The sequence below is a fragment of the Dipodomys merriami genome, unplaced genomic scaffold (genome assembly GCF_024711535.1).
Source record: "Dipodomys merriami isolate MVZ:Mamm:240054 unplaced genomic scaffold, mDipMer1.0.p SCAF_121, whole genome shotgun sequence".
Classification (NCBI taxonomy): Eukaryota; Metazoa; Chordata; class Mammalia; order Rodentia; family Heteromyidae; genus Dipodomys; species Dipodomys merriami.
Window position 1 is genome coordinate 1805967 of NW_027202505.1, and position 13061 is coordinate 1819027.

Below are 13061 nucleotides of genomic sequence, written 5' to 3' on the forward strand. Positions count from 1 at the left end.
AGATTTTTTTTTGGCTCTAGTGGCAGAACACCAGTAGTAAACAAGAAAGCCAAGGGAGAGCTTAAGGTCCTAAATTCAAACTTGTACCAGCACACACACAGAGAACAATAACAACAAAACCAACAATGCTGTAGAGATCCAGCACAGTGGCTCACATCCATAATCCTGGCTACTCATGAGTGAGAGACTGGGAGAATCATGGTTCAAAGCCAGCCAGTTAGCCTCTGTCTCAACCAACAAGCCCTGGTATCCCAGCTGTTTAGGAAGCCATAGGTAGACAACAGAAAAATAAATAAAGCAAAAAAGGACTGGACTAGGGACATGGCTGACATAGTAGGGTTCCTATCTAGCAAGCGTAAAGGCCCTGAGTTCAAACCTCAGCACACAAAAAAAGCCACACAAAACTGCAATGTTACTGAGAGTAATTCTGTGCAAAAATCCAGTAGCTCATGCCTGTAATCCTAGCTACTCAGGAGGCTGAGATCTGAGGATCACAGTTCAAAGCCAGCCTGGGCAGGAAAGTAGTCCGTGAGACTCTTATCTCCAATAAACCACCAGAAAACTGGAAGTGGCACTGTGGCTCAAGTGGTAGAGCACTAGCCTTGAGCTGAAGAGCTCAGGAACGATGCCCAGGCCCAGAGTTCAAGTTCAAGCCCCACAACGGACAAAAAAAAAATCCCTGTGGATGAATTCTTGGGAGCAGAGATGTTAGGTTAAGTGGGATATACATGTTTTTGCATGGGATATACATGTTTTTGCATGACTTACCCCTTGAAATTTTCCTTCTCCTGCCTTACTGTCTGTTCCTTGTTAGATTTCTTCCCACCCCATCCTGCTTACCCTTAGTTGTCAAGGAATTTGGCTTTTCTTCCTAAATCTCCATTCTCTCCCCACCACTGCCATCTTCTTCTGTCTCCCCACTGTCAGTTTTCTTACAAACATATATGCAAATCTAGATGCTATATATATGCACAATTTCCCACACCCTGATATATAAATCGTAGCTAAATGGAAGCAGAACAATTTGTTTTTGGTTGCTGTTGTTGTTTGGCCAGTCCTGGGGCTTGAACTCAGGGTCTGGGCACTGTCCCTGAGCTTCTTTTGCTCTACCACATGAGCCACAGCAACACATCTGGCTTTTTCTGTGTATCTGGTACTGAGGAATTGAACCCAGGGCTTCATATATGCTAGGCAAGCACTCTACCACTAAGCCACATTCCCTGCTGCTATTAAGCAGCAATTTTCAAGGAGGAAAAACTAGCCCCAAACATTTCAACTTCTAGTTGAGTTCTTTTGCCAGACAAGTGTGATGAACTCACAGGGGAAGATAGGGTTGAAAGTACCATCTCCCAGCCTAGTCTACTGTTTCAGAAGGTCTCACAAAGTAGCGATGAATTAATTTAAGGGCCAGAAGGAAGGACAGATTACAGAGGCCAATAGGTAAAATAAGATCTTTGGCAGCTGAGGTTATTTATTACTTACAAAGGTTTTGTTTTTTTTCCTTAATTCAGTCTTTCACTTTCTTTCTTTCCTTCTCTTTTTTGCACAAAACTGAGGTTTGAATTTGCTAAACTGGCACTCTGCCACTTGATTCTGTCTCCCTCTCTTTCTCCCTCCCTCCTTTCTTTCCTTCCCTCCTTTCCTTTCTTTCCTTTGCCTTCTCTTTTTCAGTAGCATTACTTTAAAGCAAGTCTCATACAAACAACAAGTACATGAAAAAATGTCTGACGACACTGATCATCAAGGAAATGCAAATCAAACCACAATGAGATATAATCTCACTCTATAGAGCCATTGTTACCAAAAAGACAAAAGATAACAAGTGTTGGCAAGGATGTTGAGAAAAGGGATCTCTTGTACATTATTGCTGGGAATGTAAATTCCCACAGGCATTATGGAAATCAGTGTAGACGCTTCTCAAAAATCACAAATAGGAACAGCATATGATCCAGCAGTCCCTTTCCTGGATATAGACCTATCAAAAGGAAATGAAATCAGTACTTTGAAGAGCCATGTACCCTCTCAGGCTCATTACAGTATTATTCACAATAGGCACGAAAGGAAGCAACCTAAGTGTTCACCAACTGATAAATAGATAAGGAAATTCTAGTATGTAAACATAAGGCATAGTACTTAGCCATAAAATCCTGTTTTTTGTGACAATATGAGTAGAAGTGGATATACTAGGTAAAATAAGCCAGGCACAAAAAGACAAGTACCACATTATCTCACTAATTTGTGGAATTAAAAGACACTGCTCTCATAGAAATTAAAAGAAGCTGAGAAGAAGCTGATTACATGCTTAAAATCCCAGCATTTGGGAGGCTGAGGCAGGAGTATCACAAGTTCAAGGCTAGCTTGAGGCTACGTAGTAAGTTCCAGGCCAACATGGGTTATATATAATGAGACCTTATCTCAAAATAATAAAAATTCAAATTTAAATGAAATAAAATTAAGAAGAGTAGAAGCTGGGTGCTGGTGGCTCATGCCTGTAATCCTAGCTACTCAGGAAACTATTAGCTACTCATGATTAAAGATCATGTTTTGAAGCCAGCCTAGGCAGGAAAACCTGTGAGACTCTTATCTCTAATTAACCAACAAAAAACAAAAGCTGGAAGTAGAGCTGTGGCTCAAGTGGTAAAGCTCAGGAACAGCATCTAAGCCTTGAGTTCAAGCCCCAGAACTAGTACACATACACATACACTGGACACTGGTGGCTCATACTTGTAATCCTAGCTACTCAAGAGCTGACATCTGAGGATCAGAGTTTAAAGTCACTCTTATTTCCAATTTAAAAAAACTGGAAGTGGAGCTGTGACTCAAAATGGGAGAGCACTAGTCTACCACTAGCACTAGCCCTGGTCCTGAGTCCCAAAAAGAAGAAGAAAAAAAGAGTAAAATGGTGACTACCAGAGGTTAAAGAGAGTAGAGGAGAAATGAGGAAAGTTTAGTGGGTACTAAGTTACAGTTAGACAAGAATAAAAAGTTCTGGTGTGCTAGTATAGAGTATGGTGACTACAGATAACAATAATGGACTATAAATATCAGAAAGCTAGGAGAAAAGATTTTGCAAGTTTTTGCCATGAAGAAGTGATAAATGGCCAAGCATTGTTGGCTCACATCTATAATCCTAGCTACTCAGGAGACTGAGATCCGAGGATCATGGTTCAAAGCCAGCCCAGTCAGGAAAGTCCATGAGAGTCTTATTTCCAATTAACCACCAGAAAACCAGAAGTGGCACTGTGGTTCAAGTGGTAGAGTGCTCACCTTGAGCTGAAGAGCTGAGGTACAGCGCCCAGGCCCAGAGTTCAAGCCCCACGACCAAAAAATAAATAAATAAATGTTTGTGACAATTCATAAATTTAACCTGACTTAATTATGCAAAATATACCACATACTGAAACATGTTATTCCATTAATAAATTTTCAAAATAAATTTAAACTTGATAAACCTCTCCAATCCATGCCTGATTTTTTCAGTGATGTCATTGGGATATCACTGATTTGATGAGTTCTGCACATCTTCTGGTGTCTTATACTGATATATCAAAATATCACATTTGTTAATAGCACTATTGAACTTATTAGAAAAGTGTTTAAATATTGAGGTGTCATATCATAGCGGCAGATACAAGTTTTTCAGAGATCTAATTTTCACTGGATCTATTTTATCACTACAAAAAAAATTTTTTTTAGTAATCTGTTTTCTTTGAAATGGCAGGCTCATTCCATTTCAGAAAAGAGGTCTGTCAAATATCCAAGCATAGGTAATGTAGTTTGTCTATTAGTCATGTTTTCAAGTAAAAATGATATTTCCAAAAGAGCAGCTAGCTCAATTTGCAGCCTCAATGATCACACAAGAGCTTTGCCTTCAGAAAACTTCAGTGCAAAGGAGTAGTGCTTCGTGTATACTTCCTATTTCACTGCCTCTAAATAAAACTACCTATATTCAAAGTAAACCTTTAGTGAAACTGAATCTGTTTCATTAGTAACATTAAGTAAAACTGGCTTCTTAAATAGAGTGGGAGTGAGGGGGAGGCGTTGTGACATGTGTCTAGTTTCCCAGCTAGAGGGGAAGGATAGGAGGATCATGGTCCAAGTTGGTCTAGGCTTCAAGCAAAAACTACCTCCTTGGGCTGGGAAGATGGCTCGGTGGTAGAGCGCTTGCCTTGCATGCGTGAGGCCCTGGGTCCAACTCCTCAGCACCACATAAGCAAAAAGAAAAAAGCTGGAAGTGGCGCTGTGGCTCAAGTGGTAGAGTGCTAGCCTTGAGCTAAAGAGCTGAGGGACAGCGCCAAGGCCCAGAGTTCAGGCCCCATGATCGGACCAAAAAAAAAAAAAAAAAGTACTGTGATCAAACATTAAGAAAGCACTATTTCTACAAAAGATAGTTCTCTTGACAATGCTAATAGCTCATGCCTGTAATCCTAACTACTCAGGAGGCTGAGGCCTGGAGGATTGCAGTTTAAAGCCAGTTTAAAGGCAGCAAAGTCTGTAAGGCTCCTCCAATTAACCAGCAAAGGCAGAACTGGAGGCATGACTCAAGTGGTAGAGTGTCAGCAGTAAGAAAACCAAGAAAGAGCCCAACAAATTTAGCAGCAGAAAATGGGCACATGAAAGGGGGTAAGGTCAAGGGAAGAGGGGTGGATGAATGAAGCGGGGATGGAGGGAGAATGCAGTGAAGAATTCATTGTATAAATTTGCCTTGTGAAGATTAAAATGTGCTTGTGACTTTAAGTATCACTATCTCACAATACTGTGAAATTGGTGAAATTTATGTAATCAATCTCAATAAAAATTATTAAAAAGCAAAAAAAAAAAAAAAAAGTGAGAAGCCCCAGTACTGGTTAGTGTGCATGTGTGCACATACATACACAAAAGATAGCTTTCTGTGTTGCCCTGAGACACTACACCTAACAAGCAGACTTTTTTGGTTTAAACTAACAATGCATCAGATGTTAGTATTGGCCTCTTCCTTCAACATTATTATTTTTATTGACTTTCCTTTTTTCCTCATTACACTCTTCCTTGTATTAGTTATGGACTTTACACAAGTTTTCTTTTCTTGGAATAGAACAATCTTACCTGAACATTTATCAAACTATTATCTTACCATACTACCAAACAATACAAGAGAAAATATTTCATTTCTTGCTGGATGCAGTGCCACATGTCCATTTGTAATCCCAGCACTTGGGAAGCTGAAACAAGAGGACTACAAATACAAAGCCAGGCTGGGCTACATAGTGATCCAAATAAACCCAGGGCTCAGACATAGCTCAGTGTTAGAGAGTATGCCTTGCATACCCAAGGCCTGTTTTAAAAAATGAACTTTACCTCTTAATACTGTTTCTCAATTTAAATTCTCTCATTATGGGTAGGATAGCTCCATCCTTTTGTTTTTATGATGTCAAGTGTTGACTGGACAAGATTGCCTTTGGAAGAGGTATATGTTTATTTAGATTTTACCACAAGTAGTCTTTTGTTTTTTTTCAGACAGAGTTTTACTATCTAGCACAGGCTGGTGTTAGGCTCCTGATCCTCCTGCTCAGCCTCACAAGTGTTAGGACTGCAGGTGTGCACCCATGCCTGGATTTACCCATGTTTACCATTGTCTTTGCTCATTATTCCTTCCTGCATTTTCCTTCTGCAAGCTTACTCTTTGTAAGTCCTTTATTGGTAGTGAACTTTCCTCAGTGTTTATCTCATTCTTAAATGATGGTTTCACAGAATTTAGGTTGACAGTTATTTTCTTTAAAAACAATAAAGTAGTTCACTGTCTTCTGGCTTTTATTGCTGCTCTTGAGAAGCCAACTATCAGTCTCAGTGTTGGAAGTGATCTTTTTTCAATGGCAGTTTTTTTAAACACCATTACCAAATTATAATTAGTAGATAATAAACTGCTTCTATTCAAGTGTACAAACTTGCTGAATCTATATATTTATCAATATCTGTGACTATTCACAAACAGCTGTGAAATAATCATAACTAAGTGAATAAACACATCCATCAAAGCCTGTTTCCTCCTCCTTAAAACCCACTCTGGACCTCCTTATACCTTATCCCATTCATATAACCCAAATCTGTTTTTTGTTTTGTTTGTGGTTCTGGGACCTTGAACTTGGGGTCCAGGCGCTGTCCTGAGCTCTTTTGTTCAAGTCTAGTGCTCTACCGCTTTGAGCCATAGTGCCACTTCTGGTTTTCTGGTGGTTAACTGGAGATAAGTCTCCCAGCCAGATGGATCACCCCTGTAATCCTAGCATCTCAATTGAAGCCAGCCCAGGCAGAAAAGTCTGTGAGACTCATCTCCAATAAACCACCGGAAAACCATGTCATGTGGCTCAAAGTGGTAGAGTGCTAGCCTTGAGCACAAAGCAGCTCAGGGATAGCACACAAGCAGATTTCAAGCCCTAGGACCAGCGAGCGAGAGAGCAAGAGAGCGAGGGAGATAGCGAGACAGCGAGAGCTCAAGAGTGTCAGTCTCACGGACTTTTCTGCCCCAGCTGTCTTGAACCATGATCCTCAGATCTCAGCTTCCTAAGTAGCTAGGATTATAGGCATGAGCTACCAGTGCCCGGTTTCAATCTGCTTTTTATCACAAAAAGTTTACTTTTTACAGACACATATATAAAGAATTATATATTGTATACTTAGGTTTTGCTTCTTTCATTCAGCATAATTATTTTGAGATTCATGCATGTTATTTTGTATATCAACAGTTCATTTTCAAACACAAAAAAAATCCTCCATGCTGTTACACAAATGTAATTTAAGCCACAGATTGGAACCAGGTCTCATTATATAATCCATGCTGGCTGATCCTCCTCCATCAGCCTCCCAAGCACCTGTTTTTCTAAAGAGCTAAAATTTTAGTTTTGACAAAGTTCAACTGGGGGGGCGGGGCGGTAAGGGGGTAGCATTGAGATTTGAATTGAGGGCCTCATGCTTGCTTGACTGCTTGCTCACTCCACTGGCATTCTACCACTTAAGCCACACCTCACAGCTATTTTGGAGGAGTCTTAACATTCTGCTGGGGCTGGCTTCAAACCTTGATCTTCCAGATATCAGCCTCCTAAGTAGCTAGGATTATAGGTGTGAGAGAGTAGTGCCTAGCTCTAATTTATTAATTTTTAAATGCTTTTATGCCCCATTCAAGAAATCTTTACCCACCTCAAGGTCACTAAGATTTCTCCCCTATATGTTGTTCCAAGAGTTTTACAGTTTTAAATGTACAATCCATTCCAAATAGATTTCATAAGGGTAGATATAAGAGGCAGAGTTCATTTTTGTATGTGCAACCACATACTATATGCACTGAGTTGCTTTGGCATAATTTGTCAGACATTTGCCCATACATGTGTGAATCTCTAACAAGACTGTTTTCCAGACCACTGACCTACATATGTCTATCTTTATACCAGCATCACTGTATCTTGATTAGTGTAGCTTTATAATAAATTTTGAAAGGAGGTAATGTAAATCCTTCAACTTGGCTCTTTTTCAAAATTCTTTTGACTATTTTAGGCTTTCTAGACTTTCATTAAATTTTAAAATCACTTGTCAATTTCTACCAAAAAAAGATAAGACAAAAACTCTAAGGTTTCTAGTATGTGAGTTGATATGTTAAATTTTAAAACAAGTTGAGGAGATGCACTATCTTAACACTAACATCTTCTTACACATAAATGATATATCCATTTTTATATTATTTAATATTTCATAGCCGTGTTCTGTGGGATTCAGTAGGCATGCTGGTCATTCTGCTTCCCAAGCACCATCATCCTTATACGAGGTGAGATGTTCTCTTAATTATCATGAAACAATTATCCAAGCATACTAAGTTCCAGGGCTGGAATGTGGCTTAGTGGTAGAATGCAGTAACATACACAAAGCCCTGGGTTAGATTCCTCAGTACCACATGAACAGAAAAAACTCAAAGTGGCACTGTGGCTCAAATGATAGAGTGCTAACCCTGAGCAAAAAGAAGCTCAGGGACAGTGCCCAGGAACTGAGTTCAAGCCCCAGGACTGGCCAAAAAACAAAAACAAAAACAAAACTTAGTTCCATATCAAACCATACAGAAAATGTAAGTCAAGTCAGTTTTTGGTACAGTCTTCACCATTTCCCTTTCCTGAGAAGACAATCACCCACTCTTTTTGGTTTGGTTTTTTTTTTTTTGCCAGTACTGGGGCTTGAACTCAGGGCCTGGGCACTGTCCCTGAGCTTCTTTTGCTCAAGGGTAACTAGCACTCTGCCACTTGAGCCACAGTGCCACTTCTAGCTTTTTCTGCTTATGTGGTACTGTGGAATCAAACCCAGGGCTTCATGAATGCTAGGCAAGCACTCTACCACTAAGCCACAATCCCAGCCCTCACCTACTGTTTTGAATGTATGTGACTTTTAGTCATCTATTCTTGTTTGTTTTTTTTTTTTTTTTTGGGGGGGGGGTCCGGTCGTGAGGCCTGAACTCTGAGCCTGGGCGCTGTCCCTCAGCTCTTCAGCTCAAGGCTAGTGCTCTACCACTTGAGGCACAGTGCCACTTCCAGCTTTTTTTGCTTATGTGGTGCTGAGACATCGAACCCAGGGCCTCATGCATGCAAGGCAAGCGCTCTACCACTGAGCCACCTTCCCAGCCCAGTCATCTATTCTTTTAATACATTTTATAACACATAATTCTTCCTACTAACCTGAGGAATAATAAAATTGAATTAAGTGCCCAATTTGAAGAGTTTTGACAGACAAAGCCAGTATCATAATCAATATACAGCTATTTCCATAAATCTCAAAATCCTTTTAACTTCTGCAATCCATCCTTCGCTCTTTACCCCAATACTGATTTGCTTTTAAGTTACTATGGATTACTTCTATTGTAAATAAATGGAACCATACAGCATGTACTCTTTTATATCTAGTGTCTTGATCAGAATGAAGAGTTTGATATGCATCATTTGGTCCCTTTATACTGCTCAACAGTATTATATATGCCACTTTTTGTTCATTCACTTGTTGACATCTGGGTTGTTTTCCAATTCAGGACTGTTAGGAATAAGGCAACTATCAGTATTTGGATATAGGTTTATGTTTGTTTCTGCTAGGGTTGGGGCTTGAATTCTGGGCCTGAGCACCATCCCTGAGCTTCTTTCAATCAAGGCAAGCACTTTAACGCTTGGGCTATAGTGCCACTTCCAGATTTTTTGAGTTTACTAAAGAGTCTCACTGAGTTTCCTGCCCAGGATGGCTTTGAACTGTGATCCTAAGATCACAGCCTACTCAGATGATCTGAGTGGCTAGGAATACAGGCATGAGCTACTGGCACCTGGCTGTATGCTCATCTTCTTTAGAAACTACCAGAATGACCCAAAGTAGTGTTACCATTTTGCATCTGAATAGCAATGTGTGAGAATTTCTTTGGCTTCATATTCTTGCCAACAATTTGTTAACTTTTTTTTTTCCAGGGTGAAGGGGTCGGTCGTGGGGTTTGAATTCTGGGCTTGGGCGCTGTCCCTCAGCTCTTCAGCTCAAGGCTAGCACTCTACCACTTGAGCCACAGCGCCACTTCCAGTTTTCTGAGTGGTTTATTGGAGATAAGAGTCTCATGGAGGGGCTGGGAAGGTGGTTCAGTGGTAGAGCGCTTGCCTTGCATGCATGAGGCCCTGGGTTCGATGTCTCAGCACCACATAAGAAAAAAGAAAAAAGAAAAAAAAAAAAGAAAAGAAAAAAGAAAAAAGCCACATCCAGCTTTTTCTGTTTATGTGGTACTGAGGAATCGAACTGAGGGGTTAGGCATGCTAGACAAGCCATTAAGCCACTAAGCCACATTCCCAGTCCCACATCCTGATCATTTTGTACATGTTTCCTATTAATAAAATTATTTTACTTTTATTTCCTTTCTTGACATTCCATACATAGTTTTATGTTGGTATATTACTTCTTACTTCTAACTGCTGCATATCATTTCATGATATAAACACCATATATTTACCTATTTGGAAATAAATTCAACCTCCAATCCCCTAGGGCTACAAATTATTCATGTCTCTGATAAATTATGTGCAATAGGGCTGGGAAGGTGGCTCAGAGGTAGAGTGCTTGCCTTGCATGCATGAGGCTCTTGGTTTGAGTCCTCAGTACCACATAAACAGAAAAAGCTGCAAGTGGCGCTGTGCTCAAGTAGTAGAGTGCTAGCCTTGACCTGAAGAGCTGAGGGACAGCACTCAGGCTCAGAGTTCAAGCCCCAGGCAACAACAACAACAACAAAAAAAAGAAGATATGTAATATAAAGTTATGTGAAGATTTGCAGGACTAAATATATGCATATATTTATACTTCAATTAATTACTAGACATCTCTCCAGAATGCCTATACCAGTCTACTTTCTCACTGGCAAAGAATACAGGTCATAATTTTTACATTCTTGTCAATGTTTGACATTATCTAGCATTCTAATTTTTGTCAAGGAGTTATAAGGCTATCTATCTATCTATCTATCTAGTCATGGGGCTTGAACTCCATGCCTGGATGCTGTCCCTTAGCTCTTCAGCTCAAGGCTAGCACTCTACCACTTGAGCCACAGTGCCACTTCTGGTTTTCTGGTGGTTAATTGGAGATAAGAGTCTCACGGACTTTCCTGCCTGGGCTGGCTTTGAACTTCAATCCTCAGATCTCAGCCTCCTGAATAACTAGGATTACAGGTGTGAGCCACCACTGCCCGACTATAAGGCTATATATATTTTTTTAAACTTGGAATTTACTATAGCCAACATTTTGGATATCTTCTCATATTCTTAACTTATAGATTCCTTAATTCTGTAAACTCCTTATTCCAATTCTTTTCCCATTTTCTTCTGAGACTCTGCTTTTTCCTTCAGCCTATTATAGATAAACCACTAAATTTTATATATTGATATTTGCTTTTCCCAGTATATTACCTGAACTTTATCTATGATGTCCTTAATAGCACAACATAGTTAAATGTGATAAACAAACTCATTCATTTTTTGCCTATGATTTTTTTCTCTTTAAGGTTGTTTTATTTAGCCCTTCCCTTATAATACCTAAGTTGCTGTAGTGGTTAATCTTAATTGTCAACCTAACTGGATTGAGATGTATCTTGGAGAACAGTGAAGTAAAGCTCTGGATGTTTCTTTTTTCTTTTTTTGCCAGTCCTGGAGCTTGAACTCAGGACCTAGGCACTGTCCCAGAGTTTCTCTGTGCTCAAGGCTAGCACTCTACCACTTGAGCCATAGCGCCACTTCCAACTGATTCTGTGTATGTGGTGCTGAGGAATCAAACCCAGGGCTTCATGCATGCTAGGCAAACACTCTACCACTAAGCCACCTTCCCAGGCTTCTGGATGTTTCTGAGAGAGTGTTTCTATAGAAGATTCATTAGAGAGGAAGACCGGCTCTGAATGTGACTAACACTCTTTCTAGGCTGAAGATCCTGATGGAATAAAAAGGGTAAAAAGATGGGGTTGGGAAGGTGGCTCAGTGGTAGAGTGCTTGCCTTGCATGCATGAGGCCCTGGGTTCGATTCCTCAGCACAAAATAAGCAGAAAATGCTGGAAGTGGGCTGAGGCTCACGTGGTAGAGCGCTATTCTACAGCTGAAGAGCTGAGGGACAGCCCCAGGCCCAGAGTTCAGGCCCCACGACCAACAAAAAAAAAGGGGGGGAGTGTAAAAAGAAAGCCAGCTATTACAAACATTTCCCTCTCTGCTTTCTGGCTTCCATACTCTACCCATCTTGATGGGCTGACCTTTGAAACCAAGAGTCAAATGTTCAAGTTGCATTTCTCAGGTATTTCTCACAGTGATGGAAAAAAAATGACTAACACAAAGATAGTCTTTTATTTTCTTCTATTACTTTTCTCATTTTACCATTCTAATTTAAATCTTTTTTAATTTGTTTTTTGTTTTTTATTTTTTAAGTAAGTTTTTTATTGTGAAAATACTGTACAGAAGGGTTACAGTTACAGAGCAAGGTAATGAGTACATTTCTTATCCAGCATTGTTGCCTCCTCCTTTGTTTTTCCCCTACCATCCCGTCCCTCCCACCTACTCAACTACATCTCCCATACCCCCATCTAATTCAAATCTTTAGTCATTAGTATACAGAACAGTTATGGAACCAGCTTTACTCAGCTTTATCCAGTAAGACAGTAAATGCTTTCTCCTTCCACTTTGCTGTTACAAAGGATTCTTTTTCCTGGAACTTGCCTCCTCTATTTTTGTTCTGTTTTGTTTTTTTGAGGGGGGTCAATGGTTCTTTTGAGACATGATTTTGCTGTGTAGCCCAGGCTGGGTCTCAAACTCTCAATCCTCTTGCCTCAGTCAGGTGAAATTATGAAGGTATGTGCTACCATGCTGAGTTCCTTTTTCCTCTGATTTGTGTTGATATCTGTTTATTTCTTTTGTTTGTTGTGGGACATGAACTCAGGACCTGGGTGCTCTCTGAGCTTTTCACTCAAAGATAGTGCTCTACCACTTTGGGCCACAACTCAACTTCCTATTTTCTGATGGTTAATTAGAGATAAAAGTCTAGCTGATAATTTAAATTCATTAAATTCCTAAAGACATAGAAGGCAAAAATGATATTTTTTGTATTTCTAGCACCTAGATGATATCTCTACATTCATTAAATTTCCGTAGACACAGAAGGCAAAAATGATTTATTTTTTGTATTTCCTTAAAAATTAGTGAAAATAAACTTTTACAAGTATGATCACTATTTGCCATTTCCTTCTGTGAAGTTATACAAGTATTTTATCAACTTTCCTACTGGCATTACTTTTTCTCAAACAAACAAACAAACTATATATATATATATAATATATATATATATATATATATATAAAATCAACATATATTAAAAATAAGGCCAGGCATGATGGCATGTGCCTGTAGTTCCAGCACTTAGGAGGGTAAGGCAAGAGGATTATTTGAGCTCAAAAGTTTGAGAACAAGCCAGGCACTAGTGGCTCACACCTGTAATCCTAGCTACTCAGAAGGCCAAGATCTGAGAATCATGGTTCAAAGTCAGCCTGGGCAGAAAAGTCCATAAGA

General features: G+C 39.7%; 1 protein-coding gene across 5 annotated transcripts in view; it reads right to left on the reverse strand.

Moving 5' to 3' along the window:
- LOC138823648 (CMP-N-acetylneuraminate-beta-1,4-galactoside alpha-2,3-sialyltransferase) overlaps positions 1 to 13061 on the reverse strand; it is a 184330-nt gene that overhangs the window by 140680 nt on the left and 30589 nt on the right. The gene's annotated exons all lie outside the window — the stretch shown is intronic.